Source organism: Schistocerca gregaria, chromosome 6 (assembly GCF_023897955.1).
Source record: "Schistocerca gregaria isolate iqSchGreg1 chromosome 6, iqSchGreg1.2, whole genome shotgun sequence".
Classification (NCBI taxonomy): Eukaryota; Metazoa; Arthropoda; class Insecta; order Orthoptera; family Acrididae; genus Schistocerca; species Schistocerca gregaria.
In genome coordinates this window covers 501571020-501593689 of record NC_064925.1, presented here as the reverse complement: position 1 = coordinate 501593689, position 22670 = coordinate 501571020, and the positions used below count along the sequence as shown (strand labels likewise).

The following is a 22670-nucleotide window of genomic DNA, read 5'->3' as shown; positions in this document are numbered from 1 at the left end:
CATGATAATGATTTGTGAATGTGCGCATAGCATACTGCATGCGTCACCAATATCAAATCGAAACAGTGACGTGTCAGTTGCATGACATTGTTATTTACATTTTGCACTAAGACCGGCAGTTTTATATTACGCATTTTTTCAATGTTATTAAGCAAGGTATCTGGACATTATCATTCTAATATTCTGCCTTGTGTGGGAGGGGGACGTGGGGTGCAGAATACAGGGAGGTATTGGATATTTTCATTTACTATTTATTTATTTATTGAAGGTACATTATTCTTGGAGGGAATTGACTCATCTTAATGTTACACTCAGGTCGGGTTGAGTGGATGGCGGGGAGAAGGCATAATTACATAATCGTCGACATGGGTCACGTTATATCACAAATGTAAACCAAGTGTGCTGGTATAGCTACAGTCGATACCGCCGATACTGCTACTTTTTTTTTTTGGTCATCAGTCTACTGAATTCCTTTCCTGTGCTAACCTCTTCATCTCAGAGTAGCACTTGCAACCTACGTCCTCAATTATTTGCTTGACGTATTCCAATCTCTGCCTTCCTCTACAGTTTTTGCACTCTAAAACTCCTTCTAGTACCATGGAAGTCATTCCCTCATGTTTTAGAAGATGTCCTATCATCCTGTCCCTTCTTCTTATCAGTGTTTTCCACATATTCCTTTCCTCTCCGATTCTGCGTAGAACCTCCTCATTCCTTACCTTATGAGTCCACCTAATTTTGAAAATTCGTCTATAGCACCACATCCTAAATGGTTCGATTCTCTTCTGTTCCGGTTTTCCCACAGTCCATGTTTCACTACCATACAATGCTGTACTTCAGACGTACATCCTCAGAAATTTCTTCCTCAAATTAAGGCCGGTATTTGATATTAGTAGACTTCTCTGGACCAGAAATGCCTTTTTTGCCATAGCGAGCCTGCTTTTGATGCCCTCCTTGCTCCCTCCGTCATTGGTTATTTTACTGCCTAGGTAGCAGAATTCCTTAACTTCATTGACTTCGTAAGCACCAATCCTGATGTTAAGTTTCTCGCTGTTCTCATTTCTACTACTTCTCATTATCTTCGTCTTTCTCCGATTGACTCTCAAACCATACTGTGTACTCATTAGACTGTTCATTCCGTTCAGAGGATCATTTAATTCTTCTTCACTTTCACTCAGGATAGCAATGTCATCAGCGAATCGTATCATTGATATCCTTTCACCTTGTATTTTAATTCCACTCCTGAACCTTTCTTTTGTTTCCATCATTGCTTCCTCGACGTACAGATTGAAGAGTAGGGGCGAAAGGCTACAGCCTTGTCTTACACCCTTCTTAATACGAGCACTTCGTTCTTGATCATCCACTCTTATTATTCCCTCTTGGTTGTTGTACATATTGTATATAACCCGTCTCTCCCTATAGCTTACCCCTACTGTTTTCAGAATCTGGAAGAGCTTGCACCATTTTATATTGTCGAACGCTTTTTCCAGGTCGACAAATCCTATGAACGTGTCTTGATTTTTCTTTAGCCTTGCTTCCATTATTAGCCGTAACGTCAGAATTGCCTCTCTCGTGCCTTTACTTTTCATGAAGCCAAACTGATCGTCACCTAGGACATTCTCAATTTTTCTTTTCCATTCTTCTGTACATTATTCTTGTAAGCAGCTTCGATGCATGAGCTGTTAAGCTGATTGTGCGATAATTTTCGCACTTGCCAGCTCTTGCCGTCTTCGGAAATGCGTGGATGATGCTTTTCCGAAAGTCAGATGATATGTCGCCAGATTCATATATTCTACACACCAACGTGAATAGTCGTTTTGTTGCCACTTCTCCTAATGATTTTAGAAATTCTGATGGAATATTATCTATCCCTTCTGCCTTATTTGACCTTGAGTCCTCCAAAGCTCTTTTAAATTCCGATTCTAATACTGGATCCCCTATCTCTTCTAAATCGACTCCTGTTTCTTCTTCTATCACATCAGACAAATCTTCACCCTCATAGAGGCTTTCAAAGTATTCTTTCCACCTATCTGCTCTCTCCTCTGCATTTAACAGAGGAATTCCCGTTGCACTCTTAATGTAACCTCCGTTGCTTTTAATGTCACCAAAGGTTGTTTTGACTTTGCTGTATGATGAGTCTGTCCTTCCGACAATCATATCTTTTTCGATGTCTTCACATTTTCCCTACAGCCATTTCGTCTTAGCTTCCCTGCACTTATTATTTATCTCATTCCTCAGCGACTTGTATTTCTGTATTTCTGATTTTCCCGGAAAATGTTTGTACTTCCTCCTTTCATCAATCAACTGAAGTATTTCTTCTGTTACCCATGGTTTCTTCGCAGCTACCTTCTTTGTACCTATGTTTTCCTTCCCAACTTCTGTGATGGCCCTTTTTAGAGACGTCCATTCCTCTTCAACTGTGTTGCCTACTGCACTATTCCTTATTGCTGTATCTATAGCGTTAGAGAACTTCAAACATATGTCGTCATTCCTTAGAACTTCCGTATCCCACTTCTTAGCGTATTGATTCTTCCTGACTAATGTCTTGAACTTCAGCCTACTCTTCATCACTACTATATTGTGATCTGAGTCTATATGTTCTCCTGGGTACGCCTTACAATCCAGTATCTGATTTCGGAATCTCTGCCTGACCACGATGTAGTCTAATTGATATATTCCCGTATGTCCCGGCCTTTTCCAAGTATACCTCCTCCTCTTGTGATTGTTGAACAGGGTATTCGCTATTACTAGCTGAAACTTGTTACAGAACTCAATTAGTCTTTCTCCTCTTTCATTCCTTGTCCCAAGCCCATATTCTCCTGTAACCTTTTCTTCTACTCCTTCCGCTACAAATGCATTCCAGTCGCCCATGACTACTAGATTTTCGTCCCCCTTTACATACTGCATTACCATTTCAATATCCTTATACACTTTCTCTATCTGTTCATCTTCAGCTTGTCACGTCGGCATGTATACCTGAACTATCGTTGTCGGTGTTGGTCTGCTGTCGATTCTGATTAGAACAACCCGGTCACTGAACTATTCACAGGAACACACCCTCTGCCCTACCTTCCTTTTCATGACGAATCCTACACCTGTTATACAATTTTCCTCTGCTGTTGATATTACCCGATACTCATCTGACCACGGTAACCTCCCCCTTGGCAGTCCACTCCAGGAGATCAGAATGGAGGGCTATTCCGGAATCTTTTGCCAATGGAGAGATCATCATGACACTACTTCAACTACAGGCCACATGTCCTGTGGATACACGCTTCGTGTCTTTAATGCAGTGGTTTCCATTGCCTTCTGCATCCGCATGTCGTTGATCATTGCTGATTCTTCCGCCTTTAGGGGCAATTTCCCACCCCTAGGACAAGAGAGTGCCCTGAACCTCTATCCGGTCCTCCGCCCTCTTTGACAAGGCCGTTGGCAGAATGAGGCTGACTTCTTATGCCGGAAGTCTTCGGCCGCCAATGCTGATTATTTTTCAAAATAAACGTTTTCGATTATGAATTAAAGACGCTACCCCTAGACCACTGCTATGACAGTGTAAGTCGTGATGGACACAAAGCAGTTTCACCTTTGGGGCCAACGTAATGTTTGGTCGCAGTGGGCACTAAACCATCATTTACAACTGCGTGTATCCCTTAGTGCTTCAGCAATGAGTTGGTTTCCTGACAAGGACAATGGTGGATTTTGTTAGGAGCTCGGTTTGTTATTGATAATTGACGTTCCACGTACACCGAGAACAGTTCATACAAGAAATCCATCATGAATGACTTCGTGATTGTGTTATTTACCCCTCACTGTCAGCACAAAACAATCTGTTAGTTATTGTGTAAGTGTAGTGCCGGTTTTCGAGTTTTTCTCAGAATAGCATTTCAGCTCGGACCACTATCTTACACAAGGTTTTACAACATCTACAGTTTAAAATCCGTTATCGAGGAAGTTGTGATTACTATAGGAAACCCATGTAGAAGCAAGACCATGAAGAGTGAAGAAAAGTTAGGTGATGATAAAGTTACCCGCCTATCACAAAACGCGTAAAAGGAAATCTATTACCTAAAATTAGCGACTTATACTCTATCTGCTAGATTTTGTTTCACTTATACCTCCTTCACGATTTCATTACAATGGATGCGGTAGTCGAAAGCAAAATAATGTCGACGATTTGGGTTTCGCTGAAATTTCTTCAGCTTTACGGGGTGGAAATGGTGGTTTAGATAACTTCCACTGCGCAATACCTATTTAAGTAATTGCTTTGGTGTACACGTAGCGTCGTCGGGAAGCAGTTCGATCGCGTGCATTCCGTTTCAATACTGAAAATACATAAAAGGCAGTCCAATGGAGCCGAGTGCTCTTGTAGATAGCTCTTTCTCAAATTACTTGAATGTTGCCGACGTTTTGCGTAGCCATCAACGCTGCGGATCTGTAAAGGACGCCACACATCATTCCATAAAAATGACTAAAGCTAAACGGTCGCTGTTGTTAGTGTGAAGGAATAAAAGCTGAAGCACTGCGTGTAAGCGAAAGCGATCATGTCGATATCCGCACCACATGATACTGGTCGCTACTCTGCAGCTGAGAGCAATTCCTTAATATAGCTTCGTCATTCACAATCAAATCAGGGTACAATACCGATAACCTCTTTGAACTATGATGCTTGTGTTCTTACACTTCAAGTCATCATATTCATTCGTTTAATCGGTTTCGTCCCCATAAGTGAGAGAGGGTTTTAGTACTGAACTATAAGCTACTAGTGATATCTTACATGTGCACTTTATGTAATGCGATTAAAGAAAATAGTTTATATTTCTGAGCAGTGAGAAAACGTGTTTGGAGATATATGAAGCCGACATAGAAAGATGTATTTTGCAGATTCCTGCTGCCACAGATTTACTATGATGTGTATCAGCATCATAGAGTAGTTGTCTGTAACTTTAAATGTGAAAATTTTAGGTTAGGCTCTACCGTGACTGTTAATGAGATTCATTTGCAACAACAGGTTTACTGTTACCAGTCACCGATTTATTTATTTCCACGACAAGAGGAGTTGTGAATTTTGGTATGTGTTGTAGCCAATATGATTATTGTACTTAAAAGTCTGTAACATTTCACCTGATTGTCATTAACAAGTATGAAGTCTAAGCCATTTTAACATTTCACCTGATTGTATAAACATGTACGAAGATTAAGCTGTTTTAGCTTTTCAAATTCGGATTTATATGCCACCTGAACTACACACACATATATTCGACACCTCAAAACGAACACCTCCAAACCGTTTAAATAATTATTCTCTAGTAATGTTGTTACAATGTATATTCTTTTTACTTTGCGATTATTTCTTCTGTGCTATACGAACCTTGCACCCAGCAGATTCCAGACGCCATATTTGTTTATAAATGTGACAGTATACATGTGATGTGTTACGACAGCGAAAAGAATCTGTGACCACTGGAGGTACTCTATTTTACTTATTTTATGTTTGCCATTAGATATCAGTTTAATTTTTTGTCAGAAGAAATCCAAAACCATGTTCTGAAATAGCGTCTTGTTTCTGCACTAGGCAGTGCCACAAGTTCCTCAAACAAATCGTAACACAACACACACACACACACACACACACACACACACACACACACACACACACACATACAAATGCCATACTAACTATGGTAAATCCGCACGATGATGGAGGTTTAAACCATTGATACGCGTTACGCGTCGTGGAAATAAGTAAAACGGTGACTGGTAACAGTAAGCTTGTTGTTTCATTTAAGAGTAATTGTCTTGTTGAATGTATGTGATGTTCCTAACGTTATTTTCATATTGTATGCGCAAATCAAAATATTTATAGGATTCTCTGGCATGGGATGACCACTCAGTTTTTAAAAGAATACCGTTTGTCATTTCAGTAGCCTTTTACGTAGTTACACGAAAACAAATTTTAAACCCAGGTTTACCGTGGGACGCAGTTTTTCAGATACTGAACTCATGTTATACAGTTCCTGGATTCTAACCTCAGGGTGGCCAACCAGATATTGGTTTTTCATGTCCCTAAAATCTCCAACTCGAGCTGCTTACCCGTCTATACATGGTAGAGAAGAATTGTGTCATGAAATGTTAACCCTGGTTAGCTGATGTCAGTAGGAATCAAAATTAATAATGTTGTGTAGGTCGACACCGCACCATTTTTAGATTAAGGCAACTTGGTGCCACGCGCTCCGATTGGCCGCGGGATTGCGCTGTTTGCCGTTAGTCGATTGCCGGGCAGCGCTATGGTTCTCGCTTCACACATACAAACGTCCCTCGCCCCGCCACTGCCCCAACGTGATACGCACACGTGTCGAATAGGTCTTGGTTTTGTCTCCACCTCATGTCAGAGGCATTCACACGTCAACTTTGTTTCGGAGCGCACACACGTCACCGGCGATTTAGTCATACAGAAAGCATGGCGGCACAGTATTCGTTTGAAGAACAACGAGATATGGTTCCAGAATGAGATTTTCACTCTGCAGCAGAGTGTGCGCTGATATGAAACTTCCTGGCAGATTAAAACTGTGTGCCCGACCGAGACTCGAACTCCGCTGCAGAGTGAAAATCTCATTCTGGAAACATCCCCCAGGCTGTGGCTAAGCCATGTCTCCGCTATATCCTTTCTTTCAGGAGTGGTAGTTCTGCAAGGTTCGCAGGAGAGCTCCTGTAAAGTTTGGAAGGTAGGAGACGAGATACTGGCAGAAGTAAAGCTGTGAGTACCGGGCGTGAGTCGTGCTTCGGTAGCTCAGTTGGTAGAGCACTTGCCCGCGAAAAGCAAAGGTCCCGAGTTCGAGTCTCGGTCGGACACACAATTTTAATTTGCCAGGAAGTTTCATATCAGCGCACTCTCCGCTGCAGAGTGAAAATGTCATTCTGGAAACATCCCCCAGGCTGTCGCTAAGCCATGTCTCCGCTATATCCTTTCTTTCAAGAGTGCTTGTTCTGCAAGGTTCGCAGGAGAGCTCCTGTAAAGTTTGGAAGGTAGGAGACGAGATACTGGCAGAAGTAAAGGTGTGAGGAGCGGGCGCGAGTCGTGCTTCGGTAGCTCAGTTGGTAGAGCACTTGCCCGCGAAAGGCCAGGGCCCGAGTTGGAGTCTCGATCGGGCACACAGTTTTAATCTGCCAGGAAGTTTCAACGAGATATGGTTTTTGTTTAGGAAGGGCGGGGGTACTAGCAAATGTCTGTTGTCCTAAACCAACAGCGTGACTTGAACACCTTAGATTTACTAGACGTGCTCCAGTCCCCACTTGAGAAGAGGATTTTTAATTCCCCTACCTGTAACGTTTGTCGAGGCCCGATTCTTATCAGCTCCAAACACATTATTGTTTTGTGCCCAAAACTGTTTTCTGAAGAAATCAATTTGTACTGCAGTATTACTCTTGTTGTTATCACCGTACTAATCTAGTATGAAGCAATGTATATGTAGCGCTGACATACAGCGATGCTGCAAGCGTGGTATGCAGTTGGGGGGGGGGGGGGGGCTTCATTTAAATGGGTTCAAATGGCTCTTAGCACTATGGGACTCAACTGCTGCGGTCATTAGTCCCCTAGAACTTAGAACTACTTAAACCTAACCAACCTAAGGACATAACACACATCCATGCCCGAGGCAGGATTCGAACCTGAGACCGTAGCAGTCGCACGGTTCCGTACTGCACGCCTAAAACCGCGAGACCACCGCGGCCGGCGCCTTCATTTATCTTAATCGTTTTCATATTTCCTCAGCCTCAGGTACAACCGATGACGCTACGTATCCTGTATGTGATTTCTTCGTTGATGAATATTCCATCCAGGTTCCGCAGGCCTAATATGTCTATAGAGTGTGCATCAACTTCTTGGAAAATTCTGGTGTGCTTCAGGAAGAAGTACTGTAAAGGGAAATTAATTCTGATGATGATGTTTGGTTTGTGGGGCGCTCAACTGCGCGATCATCAGAGCCCATACAAAATTCCAATTTTTACACAGCCCAGTTTTGTACACAGTCCAATATAGCCACTGTCACGAATGATGATGGCGAAGAAATAATGAGGACAACACAAACACCCCGTTCCCAGGCAGAGAAACTCCCGAACCCGGGCGGGAACCGAAACCGGGACCCCGTGATCCAGAGGCAGCAACGCTAGCCAGTACGCCACGAGCTGCGGACGACATTAATTCTGCTGGCACTCCAAGGGCAACGTCGGTTTCCAAGTTATAATTTTAATGGTACTGTCCTTACTTTATGAGGTGTATGCGCCTTACCACTCCATAGAATACCGTGTGTGGTACAATGTTATCAAATTAGTAAAACGTTATCTGTTACCTGGCTCGTGCTACGCTATTGTGGTGTGTTCGAAATAATAGGTGCGTAGGGTGCAAATAGATGTATGGAACTATGGTTCAAAATAGTTCAAATGTCTCTGAGCACTATGGGACTTAACGTCTGAGTTCATTAGTGCCCTAGAACTTAGAAATACTTAAACGTAACTTACCTAAGGACATCACACACATCCACGCCCGAGGCAGGATTCGAACCTGCGACCGTAGCAGTCGTGCGGTTCCGGACTGAAGCTCCTAGAACCTATCGGCCACCGTGGACGGCTATGGGAGTATGCACAAAGTGTATGTGCTACTTCCATTTCATTACACACCCTCTTTAACTTTGAATTGATAATAACCATTCACTAGTAGATTTCAGTAAATCCTAGTGTTGAACTTCCATACGCTTTACCAGCAGTGCAACGCTCTTGCGTATAACTATAATGATAGGCAAAACAATGATGAAGTGTAATTATAGCGTTATCTCTACTAAACTATAACGGTAGTTTGCGAGATTTAATGATCAATTACGATAGACATCTACGGACATTAACTCAACTTCGCAATAGAAAACGGTACGATTGCCGTACAGACTATGACATTACGTTTACTCACAACATTTCTCTAGTCTTTAATCTTTAACTCTGCTATCTCTTCGAATCATGACGTCATAAAACCCTGAAACTGCCAAATTAGTAAAAGGCCAATTAAAAGAAAAGACAAAAAACATAAAAATTAGTCAAAGGAATAAGAACTTCGCTTGTTTCTGACTTTTTACATTCGACCAAATTACTTCATGTGATCTCATTTACCATTAAAAGAATATCACGAAAGATTTAATCAAGTATCCACATTCGAACAGAAACAAGATTACAGTTTAACGTCCCGTCGTTAACGAGGGAACGAGAGATGGACCACAACCTCGGATTCGACATAGGTGAGGAGGAAATTCGGCGGTGCCAATTCAAAGGAACCATCGTGGCAGGAACGGTTGAAGGAATCATGGAAAACCTAAATCTGGATGGCCACAGAAAGATTTGAACCGTTGTCCTACCGAATGCGAGTCCAGTGTGCCAACCACTGCGCCACCTCGTTGAGTTCCACACTCTAAGTCGATTGCAAAGTGGTAAACGAAGCGAAAAGGTTAGATTATTCTCGAACAAGTAGTGAAACGTCCCCTTAGAACAATTATACATGACTGTGCTTAAACTGACAGACAATATTTTATTTAGCGCAACGCAATCTGACTTTCAATAATCCCTACAAAAGAATGGCCCTGACTAACATTAACCTATACCTTTCATGAACAACTTACCTCACAAAAATCTTCGTTACTCGAACTACTGGAATACAGCGAGCGCCACTACTGCCAGCGAAATAAAAGATTCAGAGTACGGAAGGCAGTAACTACTGATAGGCATACTTTGCAAATGAAAGATTTTGATAGAGAACAAACAATGTATTTACCTCAATAGTGTTCAAAAGTCATAATGTATATAGCAGTTCATGACATCCAGTCTTACAAATTTCAAAACTCCGCCATCTCTCTCCCCACATCCACCACTGCTGCCGGCTCACCTCCAACTGCGCAACGCTACGCGCTGTTAACATCCATCTGCCCAACACTACATTGGCAGATAACAGTGCAAACTAGCCACAGACTGCGCACAGCACAGCCAGTGATTTTTCAAACAGAGCGCTATGTGGCGTTACCAATAAGAAAACCTAAACAACCTACTTACAGTAGATGTAGACGACCTTTTCTGCAAGTGCTTACCTGTCACATACGATCTCTGTGTAGCAACTGCAAATGTGTGACATGATGCAACAGACACTGTAAAGTAAATAAGTACTGCACAAAGGCAATCTTCGTCATGGGTGCCAACGGCCTTGCCGCAGTGGTAACACCTGTTCTCGTCAGAACACCGAAGTTAAGCGCTGTCGGTCTGGACTAGTACTTGGCTGGGTGTCCGTCCGGTCTGCCGAGCGCTGTTGGCAAGTGGGTTGTACTCAGCTCTTGTGAGGCAAAGTGAGGAGCTTCTTGACTGAGAAAACTGAGAACAGCGGTGTGCTGACCACTTGCCGCTCCGTATTCGCACACAGTGACACCCCTGGGGTGAAAGGATGACACGGCGGCTGGTCGGTATCTTTGGGCCTTCCAAGGCCTGTTCGGACGGAGTTTCGTTTAGTTTTAATCTTCGTCATGAAAACTGAAATTCGAAAAAAGTGTTATTAGCATTCTCCTGCTAGTAGATGCCACAATGCTGAGGAAAAAAGAAACTGCACGTAGGTGTGGATATTGTCTCAAGGAGAAATGTAATAATTCTGTTCATCCATTGCGGCCTCCAAAGATTAGATTAGAGATTAGATTCAGTTTTCTTTCCATAGTCCCAGAAAAACAGATGATTCCTGTGGCTGTGGAACATGTCAGAAAGTATAAAACCGTAACATTTGAATATAATACTTACTACCCTGATCATTGGTCACGAGTTGTCGAAATAGGTGAATAAAATGAGGTAAACTGGAACAGCTAATAGTTACGGAATCAACACACTGTGAGAAATAAACATTGTTAAGCATTACAAATTAATTTATCATACACAAAATACCCAATCTTGACTGTAGTGACCAAGTGCTGTCAGAACTGAAATCTGACAGATATTGTTACTTAAGCTGGCTTAACAGTCTCCGCTAAGATATTCATCTATAGAGCAGAAGGTGGTGCCTATCAAAAAGTCTTTCAAACTCTGTTTAAATCGTGATTTATCTGAAATCAAGTTTTAAATGGTTGCTGGCAATTTATTGAAAATGTGTGTTCCTGACTATTGGACCCTTTTTGGACCAAGGTAAGTTATTTTAGGTCTTTATGTAGATTGTTCTTTTTCCTAGGATTGATACGATGTATTGAGCTATTCGTTGGAAATAGAGATATATTACTTGCAACAAATTTCATTAAGGTGGTGGTGGTTAGTGTTTAACGTCCCGTCGACAACGAGGTCATTAGAGACGGAGCGCAAGCTCGGGTTAGGGAAGGATAGGTAAGGAAATCGGCCGTGCCCTTTCAAAGGAACCATCCCGGCATTTGCCTGAAACGATTTAGGGAAATCACGGAAAACCTAAATAAGGATGGCCGGAGACGGGATTGAACCGTCGTCCTCCCGACTGCGAGTCCAGTGTGCTAACCACTGCGCCACCTCGCTCGGTTTTCATTAAGGAATAAGTATATTGAGAAGCAGTGGTTAGACTATGAAGTTCCTTGAACAGGTTGTTACTTGATGGTCTTGAATTTACACTACAATTGATTCTAATCGTGGCCGAGAGATTCTAGGCACTTCAGTCAGGAACCGCGCCACCGCTAGGATCGCAGTTTCGAATCCTGCCTCGGACATGGATGTGTGTGATGTCCTTAGGTTATTTAGGTTTAAGTAGTTCTAAGTTCTAGGTGACTGATGACCTCAGATGTTAAGTCCCATAGTACTCAGAACCATTTGAACTATTTGATTCTTATCACTCGCTTTTGCAAGCTAAAAACTTTTGCTCGGTTTGATAAGTTACCCCAGAATATGATCCCGTATGACATATCACAATGACAGCAAGGGAAGTATGTACGTCTTTTTATTTATATCACCCACATTGAAATCATTCTTACTGCAAATACAGACTTTAGGCGCATAAGCAATTCTGTGGTATGCCTTTACCAAGTGAATTTATTATCGAGCTGTAATCCCAGAAATCTAACACAGTCGACCTCTTCGATCTGCATGTCTTCATATGTTATACACAAGCTGGAAATGACGAGATCACCCAGGAAATTCCACGTAAACGATCCCTAGACCATAATGCTCCCTCATCCCGCCTGGACCCTTGTGACGATTGTTGCGGGGCCATACACGCCAACGGCTATTTGTCCGATGGAACACAAAACGCGATTCATCTGAAAAGGCCTCCAATCGCATTCAGTGGACGTCCAGTTGCGGTATTGACGTGTAAATTCCAGCCTACATTGCCGATGAACGGCAGTCAGCCTACTCAGGCTGAATGGTCATCGGGACGCTGCTGGTAACCCTTGGTTCAGCTGTGTGGTCAGCTGCTCAACAGTTGCTCGGCTATTGGACTATACACATGTCTGTACCCGTTGTTTACCCCTGTCATCTATAGCCCCTGGTGCACCGCAGCTGCCTCGGCGCCGATTTTCGATAGTGCCAAAAAATGTTCAAATGTGTGTGAAATCTTATAGGACTTAACTGCAAAGGTCATCAGTCCCTAAGCTTACACACTACTTGCCCACATCTCGTGGTCGTGCGGTAGCGTTCTCTCTTCCCGAGACCAGGTTCCCAGGTTCGATTCCCGGCAGGGTCGCATTCGGGAGGACGACGGTTCAATCCCGTCTCCGGCCGTCCTGATTTAGGTTTTCCGCGATTTCCCTAAATCGCTTCAGGCAAATGCCTGGATGGTTCCTTTGAAAGGGCACGGCCGATTTCCTTCCCAATCCTTCCCTAACCCGAGCTTGCGCTCCGTCTCTGATGACCTCGTTCTCGACGGGACGTTAAACACTAACCACCAACCACCACCCGACGGGGTCAGGAATTTTCTCTGCCTCGTGATGACTGGGTGTTGTGTGTTGTCCTTACGTTAGTTAGGTTTAAGTAGTTCTAAGTTCTAGGGGACTGATGACCATAGATGTTAAGTCCCATAGTGTTCAGAGCCATTTGAAACATTTACACACTACTTAACCTAAATTATCCTAAGGACAAACACACACACCCATGCCCGAGGGAGGACTAGAACCTCCGCCGGGACCAGCTGCACAGTCTATGACTGCAGCACCTTAGACAGTACAGCTCGGCTACGCATAGTGCCATTTTGCCATGTACGGTATTCTTTAATCAGGGTGGCATGCGAATTTTTTACAAACTTAGCCGTTTAGGAAATGCTTCTACCCTTGGCCTGAAAGCCAATAATCACGCGCCTTCTGGGTGTCAGTTAAATCGTTCCGTTTCAACAATTGCACTGTTTTCCTCGGTCCTCCTACACACTTTACTTACCCTCAGATGGTTCAAATGGCTCTGAGCACTATGGGACTTAACTTCTGAGGTCATAAGTCCCCTAGAACCTAGAACTACGTAAACATAACCAACCTAAGGACATGACACATATCCATGCCTGAGGCAGGATTCGAACCTGCGACCGTAGCAGTTGCGCGGTTCCAGACTGTAGCGCCTAGAACCACTCAACCAATCCGGCCAGCTTACTTACCCTCCACTGTTAGTTGTGCCAGCTCCCGTCTTCGAATGGACACTGCACATTGACGTCGAATATAGGCACTGGTCTCAGTAGTGTGATAGAACCGTGAGAGACCAACGTGACGTCCAATAAAAATTTACCAACATGTAAGGTTGACAACGTGAGAGATGCAGATGAGGAAATCTCTGGGCAGGGCAGAAAGAGGGGCAATACATGGTAAGAGCACATCGAAGTCTTTCACGGCGAAGAAAAACTGTCCCGAATTTCGATAGAAGAAGGAAAATTATACTTGAAGAAATAGGTACGTCACGCTGTGGAATATTACCGAGTGAAGGAGGGAAAACGTGAAATCTGTAGAAACTACACGATTACTCATAGACGTTTTTGGAATTACAGACGATGACTACGTGAAAACTGCAAGACATACAGAAAACTGACACGTATCAGCAAATATTGTGTCCCTCCATGTTTCTGTTCGTAATACTCTCCTTTGCGTTTTTGCAGATCGCGCTGTTAGGTTGCAGGCGTGTCAGAACAGGTGTATAATGGAACAATGCGTGCGTTTTGTGCTCTTGAATATGTTAAATGTACGGTAGGTCAACTGTGATGGTTCGACAACAACTTAGTACCAAATATCAGGTGAAAACTCCAACAGGCAGAACAATCAATGCGCGGTACAACATATTCCGTGAGACTTGCTGCTTATGTGATGCGAAGATGGCACGTGGGTCAGGACAGGAAACAGTCGTCATGAGCAGGAAGAAATGGACGACTCATGTGGGCAGAGAACTGCAGACACCGTAGCCAACAATGTGAGAAATTCTACTCAAATGTCTGCGTGTGAGACCATATCAGCTGCAGTTGTAACATGCGCCGATTATTCGGTAAGATGAGCTTCGTTAATTTTGCAATCGTTTGCTACTGGAGTAAGACGGTTTCTTAAAGAATTTGGTTTTCAGTGGGAAGGGCATGTTTCATGTGTTAGGAAAGGTGAACCGTATAACTTGCGTGTCTGGACCGCAGATCATCCACACGAGATTGTGCAACACATTCCTGATTCGCCTAAAGTTAACTGTGGTGACACCGCCAGACACCACACTTGCTAGGTGGTAACATTTAAATCGGCAGCGGTCCGGTAGTATACGTCGGACCCGCGTGTCGCCACTATCAGTGATTGCAGACCGAGCGCCGCCACACGGCAGGTCTAGAGAGACTTCCTAGCACTCGCCCGAGTTGGACAGCCAACTTTGCTAGCGATGGTTCACTGCCTACTTACGTTCTCATTTGCCGAGAAGGTAGTTTAGCATAGCCTTCAGCAACGACCTAGCAAGGCGCCATATTCAGTTACTATTGATATTGTGAATCATGTACCGTCAAGAGCGACGTTCGTCATTGATGGATTAAAGTTAAGTATTCCACCAGCTACGTCCGTTTTTCTAAATTCTAATTTCTATGTACTGTTCCAGACCTCACGGCAGCCTGCATGAGCTAAAACGCGTGCCTTTCGGCCTCCTCTAGTAAAACGGTGTTGGCTCTCCAGCCAACCACAAAATTAACGTCCTTTGTCCTATGTCTACTTGGAAAGTGTATGAACCACTTTTCTTTGCGAAGAAATGAGTGGTAGTTTTCCATTACCTGGACATGTGGCAGCAATGGATTATGCCACAGTTTACAGCAAGATTGTCGAAACTGTTTTTTGCAGCAAGACGGTGCTCCATCACGCTTTCTTTCTGACGTTCGTGATTACGTCAGTGTCGAACTGCCTCTCCGTTGGTTACGAAGTGCTTCCTGTTATAATGTTCCTCCTCTTCAGAGACCCCACACTCACCTGACTTAACTCCATGTGATTTAAGCATTAGCAGCCCTCGGTCGCAAAAAAGAATTCTGCTGACCTAGATTTCGGCACTGCTATCAGAAATAAAACACTCAAACTGTCCTACAACATAATTACAAAATAATGGGAATTTTTTTATGAAGTGTACGTACACGTCATGTACAATACTAAATATCAAGCGATAAAGCCTTAGTCACAGAATTTTTTTAACTAGATTAGATAGAAAGCAAACTACTATGGGCTGCTGCTCACACACGTTGAGCTACGGTAGCATCAGACTGAGGCGCCCGCGTTAGCTCAAAATGGCTCTGAGCACTATGGGTCTTAATATATGAGGTCATCAGTCCCCTAGAACTTGGAACTGCTTAAACCTAACTATCCTAAGGACATCACACACATCCATGCCCGAGGCAGGATTCGAACCTGCGACCGTAGCGGTCGCGCCGTTCCACACTGAAGCGCCTAGAACCGTTCGGTCACTACGTCCGGCCCCGCGTTAGCAATTGCGATCATGTGAACATTACACCGAGAGTGCCATCTAGTAGCTGCAAATACAAAAAGCTACTTAACATTCAAAATATAGACAGACGAATGTTACGATGAACACTATTTGGTACATGCAGTAAAAGGCAATATTTTGTTTATATCGGACAGCAGCAGACATGGTAACAACTTTTCTTTATAAGTGCTTATAAGTACAATCTAAAGGCAAGTGTTTATAAGTACAATCTAAAGGCTGAGAACGTCATTTTAGAATTACAAAGAGAGCTCAATAACTCAGAGAGAAGAAAAATGGCATAACATGAAATATAGTTAATATAAACCATTTAACAAACAAAAAATTATGAGTCGTCTTAGACAGAAAAAATATTTCGGTAACTGCACGAGGGAAACGAAATCAAATATAAAGTAACGGCTTTATACAATAGGAGAAACTTTTATTTCGTCATTGTTGCTGCTCATTAAGATTGAGACCATCATTTCGTGAAAGGTATTTAAAAAATTCTAATTCTTCAACGAAATGGTTCAAATGGCTCTTATTACTATGGGACTTAGCATCTGAGGTCATCAGTCCCCTAGTACTTAGAACCACCTAAACGTAACTAACCTAAGGGCATTACAAACATCCATGCCCGAGGCAAGATTCGAGCCTGCGACCGTAGCAGCGGCGCGGTTCCAGACTGAAGGGCCTAGAACCGCTCGGCCACAGCGGCCGGCTCTAATTCTTCAAGAACATCGAATCTACAGCCTTTCTTCTCAGTGTGCAAAATGTTGATATCGTGAACAGCTTTTGGATGTGTGACCTGTAATCAGAAGGTGGTCGGCAAAAGACGAATTTTGGGTGCTAGTGCCATTTTTTTCTTAAAACATGTTCTTTGTATCTGACTGTAAAGGCTGGTACTGTTTGTCCTATGTAGTTAGAAGAGATTTTGTCTCAAAATATCTTATAGAAACCACAGTTTTTCAAAGTGGAATAGGTCGAAACTATGAATAAATTTTTTTCCAAAAAATCTCGTAAAACGATTTCCTTCACGATTTTAAAACGATTTCTTTCACGATTTTATTCACAGAGCTACTTCTACTCCACTCCCGAAATAAAAATTCGAGGAAGAATTAATTTGATCAAAACGATGTTAGTTAATAACGAATACGAACTTGGCGTGCAGGGTGACAGCCTTAAAAATAGATCTGTTAAAAGAGTTAATACACTCAGCGACTCTGCCATTGAGTCCAACCAAAAGAAGAAGTTTATTAATGTTCCTTTCTCCTGTCAAATTCAACGCCTTCTTCGTAACAAATTCAACTGTATTGTTGTCTTTTCAGACAATAATAGTTTTTTAAAAGAAGAAGATATAACTTTCAGGCCGACAGGAATGATTAAGCCTGTTCAAAACGTAATAACAGATCAAATAAATTGTTTACGAACTCTAACGACACGTCAGAAGTTTATGTAAAAGCAATCAACAATATAACATAGGAATCAGCTTACTTTGTCAAGAAAGTCCTCGACAGAATAGGAGCAATGACCCATGAGCACGTTTTTCTGCACAAGAGTCAAGGAAGTGTGATCCAAATGAAGATTGGACTTCTGCCTAGTATAAACTGAGTGAAAGCTGCTAATTCCTGGGAACGACAGTGAAGAATATAAATAAATCTTGAGAGGCCAATGTCCGAGTACCCAGCCTAATGAAAAGGAGTCGAGAAGAGGTTCGCTAACTTACACCACGTTTTGCCCGAGCTGTCCGTTTATGGGCCAAAATTATCTGTTAAGAATGGCAAGCGTTAGCGCAAAACATAATACGGTACGTCATAAGTGAATAAAAACAAGCAAAGTAGACTACTTATCGTCTAGAACTTTCACTTACTCCAGAATCCGTTCTACTAGTAAAAATGTCAGCATTAAGTCTTTGAACAAGATACTGAACGTGGGCTTTCCACAACAGTTTACTGTCTATTTGAGCACCTAGAAATTTGAACAGTTCAGTTTCACTAATCGCATGCCCATACTGTGAAATTAAAACCTCAGGTTTTGTTGAATAGTGTGTTAGAAACTGTAAAAACTCAGTCTTACCGTGATTTACTATTAGTTTGTTTTCTAGAAGCCTTGAATTTGTCATGAACTGCACAGTTTAGAACAGTGCCAATGTTGCACACAACATACTTTACTACCGCGCCATTATCATCAGCAAACAGAAATATTTTAGAAGCACCTGTAATACTAGAGGGCATGTGTTGTATACAAATAAGGAATAGGAGCGGCCCAGAACTGATCCCTAGAGCAACCCCCATTTGATTATGCCCCTATCATACCCCACATCATAGCCATTCTCAACACTATGGATAATGACATTTTATACCTGTTGTTAATGTAAGAGGTGAACCAACTGTAAGCTACTTCCTGTATTCCATTATGGTCCAACTTCTGGAGCAATATTTTGCGATCAACACAATCCAATGCCTTAGTTGAAACAACAACAAAATAATTTCCACCGTTCGAAACATTTTGTTTAATCCATTTAGTACCTCACAGAGAAAAGAGAATATAGCATTTTCAGTTGTTAAACCACTTCCAAAACAGAACTGAGCATTTGACAGCAAATTATTTGAAATAAAATGATAAGTTATCGTTAAATAAAAAGCTCTTTCTATAACTTTAGCAAACACTGATGGCATAGAGATAGGTCTAAAATTGTCTACATTATCCTTTTCACCCTTTTTTATAAAGCGGCTTTACTACTAAGCACTTTCATTGTTCAGGACACTGACTATTCTTAAAGGAAAAATTGCAAATTTGGCTAACTTCAGGGCTAACACGTGCAGCACAGTACTTTAATATTCTGCTAGGTACTCCATCATATACATGACAGTAATTAACCTACAGTGATTTGATTATTGACTCAATCTCCCCCTTGCCAGTATCACAGAGGAGTATTTCAAACATCAGCTTAGGAAAGGCATTTTCCAAGAGAGTTATATGACAAAATAAATTATGTAATTCACCATAAATACTCGGAAAGTGGTTGTTAAATACAGTCATATATCTGACTTACCAGTAACAGAAACATTTTTACTACGAACTGGCTTTATATCGTCAGCTCTGTGCTGCTGACCAGACAATTCCTTCACGACTGACAATGTAGTAATTTTAATTTTTTGCTGTGAAAGAGCTATTCTATTTGCGTTGCATAAGCTATTTGCCTTCCTAATAATATTTTTAAGCACTTTACAATTCTGTCTGTAATGGGCTTCTGTAATTCTATTGCAATTCCTAACATTTTGATATAATTCACACTTTGTTCTATATGATATCCTTATCCCACTAGTCGGCCACCCAGGCTGCTTTTTTCTGCTAGTACTCTGTTTATAACGTTCTAATGGAAAGCAACTTTCAAAGAGCATGAAAAATGTGTTTCGGAAAGCAATATATTTGTCATTTATATTATCGGATCTATAAACATCCTGCCGCTCTTGTTCGACCTTCATTGTTGGTCCGCATACACACTTTGTCAATGAGGGGTACACGAAAGAACAACATAAAACAAAATTCTTCATTATCACAGTTCCTTATCGAACAATTTGTAGGTCCCAGGTCTTCTTTCAATACATGTTCCATATGTACCAGAAATTCCAGCTTGAGGAGCTGTAGTCCATATTTTATACTTATTACGAGAAAAAAATAAGTTACACTTAGCAGGTTTTGCAACAAATTATTCTTCTTCATCTAGGTACAAGGATTCATCATCATAATCATATCTGTGTAGTTCTGTGTTTTCAGTGACTTCTTTTTCGTTATCATTATCAGTGGAAGATTCACATTCATTCGGTAGGTTTTCAGAATCGGAAGACTGCTCCAACAATTTCCTTATCCCTTGGTCAGATAGTCCACTTCTCTGTAAAATTTTCAATTCGTAGAACAGGTAATGGTTATGAAGTACTATGCCAAAATAAACATGCGCTTATCACAAGCATGACTGTTGAACACTGAAAGAATAAGAGCGCGAGTCAGCAAAGGCAAATGACGTAATAGACGCTGGGCAGGCCAACATCTGGTTGTTGAAAAATTCTTTCTAACCGCACGGGCGTGCGAGGCCCGTACAGGAGAAAACGTGCACCAACACTAACACAATGCCATAGGTAAATTTTATATTTTTGTTCTAAAATTGTGACTAACTTGGCAAATTATGAAAAGTCATAAAATAGCATCAAAATAAAATGTGAACCTATAGTTATTAATAGAGATGGTATTAAACATCATGAACAGTTCTCTACTTTGAACTACGAAATTGAGAGATACGTAAGAGAAGAGATGAGAAAAGAAGCCTATAGTAAACTCTTACCAGAAGAATGCACAGGTTACTGGTACATTTGCTTCAACTTGGGGAATGGTTAATTTGGCACTGAAAGTGTGGTAGAGAGGAAGTACTTTAGGGATAAAGACCACATTGTGGTTCAAATGGCTCTCAGTACTATGGGACTTAACATCTGAGGTCATGTCTCCGAGACATGAAACTACTTAAACCTAACTAACCTAAGGACATCACATACATCCATGCCCGAGGCAGGATTCGAACCTGCGACCCTAGCAGCAGCACAATTCCGAACTGAAGCGCCTAGAACCGCTCGGCCACTGTGGCCGGCGACTAACTTGTGGAAAACAGATTTTGGACGATATTTAGTGTGGTAGTATAGTACAGATTAAAATATTATCGCAATGTTGGAAGGGAAAGAGGACGACAACAAACACGACAAAAGAGTTATTGCTTAAAGACTGGTTTTGCTCCAGTGTCAATAGAGAAATTAATTTAGTGGGAAGGATCTTCTTAGCGTATTTATATTTTTACAAACAACCAACGACAGCGGCATTTGTGGTTTTTACTTGTAACATAGATGCTTAGCAGCGACCTCCTCAAAGATAAAGCGAACGCCCATCTATCTTTCTGTTAAGAAAACCAGACGCGTGAATGTAGTCAAGAGTAATCGATTGCATTAATGTAAATAGATGTATGAGGGGCTTTCTATAAATAATGCAACACATATTTTCTGAAAGCAGGCCGGTTTTATTCATGATTCCGATATACCACATTATTCCTCACCTTTCAGGCTACAAAACCCTATTTTTCAACATAATCACCACCTTACTGGGAGGGACTGTATTCCCGCATGTTACCACTGTACTGTCGACGTCAAAGCCAACATCTTGCTGCGTCCATAACCTCACCATCATCCACTTACTGCTTCCCCGCGGAGTGCATCCTTCTGTAGGATGGATGAGGAACAACACTTCATTGTAGTTTTCTGAGCTCCTTTCGGTTTTGTAGACTTGTGTGAGGCCTTGCGTTGTCTTGGCGAAGGACAAGTTTGTTTTCATATTTGTGACGACGAAAATGCCCGAATCGGTTGTTTATTATCCTGAGGGCAGTACAATTTACTTCAGAGTTGATCGTTACATCATGTGTAGGACATCAAATAAAGTAACTCCGACAAAGTCCCAGAAGATCGACACCATGACATTATCTGCAGAGAGAACGGCTTTGAACTACTTTTTCGGAGGGGACGGGGCATGGCGCCACTTCATGAATTGTCGTTTTGTTTCCAGTTAGAAGCGTAGAATACATGATTCCTCGCCCTTGACGATGTTCGATAAAAAAATTTCACGATAAGCCTCGTAACGCGCAAGAAAGTCCGCGTGGATAGGCTTTCGTAGCTATTTATGTCCTAATGTTAGCGATGAGGAACGCAGTGGGCACACACCTTTCAGAACCCCAACTGCTGGACGAGTTTGTCTGCGCTACCAACAGACATGTCCAGTTGAGCAGCCAGGTGTTTGTTTGTGATACGTCGATAACCTCAGATGAGAGTATCCACACGTTCGAATATTGTGGGAGCCTTTGATGTGTGCGGCCGGCCAGCACGTGGGAGATTGGACAGATTGGCGCGATCGTGTTTCTATGATGACAGACGCCTCGCCCAACGACTCATCGTGGTTTTGTTCAGTATCATGTCTCCATAGATATTCTGCAAGCACCTGTGAATATCCGTGATCCTCTGGGTTTCCACCAACAGAAACTCAATGACATCTCTCTGGTTGAATCCCACCTCCGTTACAGACAACATTTTGATGGTCACCGCCAGTCGGTACTCCATGAAACTATAGGGGCTGAAGGGAGAATATTCCACGATGTATCACGACAAATTCCTTACTTTTTCAAATGAAATTGGCCGACAAAAGAAATGTGTTGCGTTCATTGATTAACCCCGTTAGTTACAGATATATTGCAGAGATGTTATGTAGAGATACTGAAACGTCCCCTTAGAAAAAAATTATACAAGACTGTGCTTAAATTGACACACAATAGTTTTTAGCGCAACGCAATCTGACTTCCAAAAATCCCTACGAAACAATGGCCCTGACTAACATTAACCTATACGTTTCACAAATCACTTACTTCACAAAAATCTTCGTTACTCAAGCTACTGCAATACAGCGAGAGCCACTACTCCCAGCTAAATAAAAGATTCAAACTACTGAAGGCACTAACTACTGATAGGCATATTTAGCAAATGAAAGATTTTAATAGAGAACAAACAATGTATACCTCACTAGTCATAATATATATAGCAGTTCATGACACCAATTCTTACAAATTTCAAAACTCCGCCATCTCTCTCCCCACGTCCACCACTGCTGGCGGCTCACCTCCAACTGCCCAACGCTACGCGCTGTCATCCAGCTGCCGCTGCCCAACACTACAA

General features: G+C 42.1%; 1 protein-coding gene and 1 pseudogene across 1 annotated transcript in view; one reads left to right on the top strand and one right to left on the bottom strand.

Moving 5' to 3' along the window:
• The window catches only part of LOC126278518 (uncharacterized), an 867389-nt gene that overhangs the window by 494881 nt on the left and 349838 nt on the right, over window positions 1-22670 (bottom strand). The gene's annotated exons all lie outside the window — the stretch shown is intronic.
• On the top strand, window positions 10219-10336 carry LOC126279264 (5S ribosomal RNA; annotated as a pseudogene).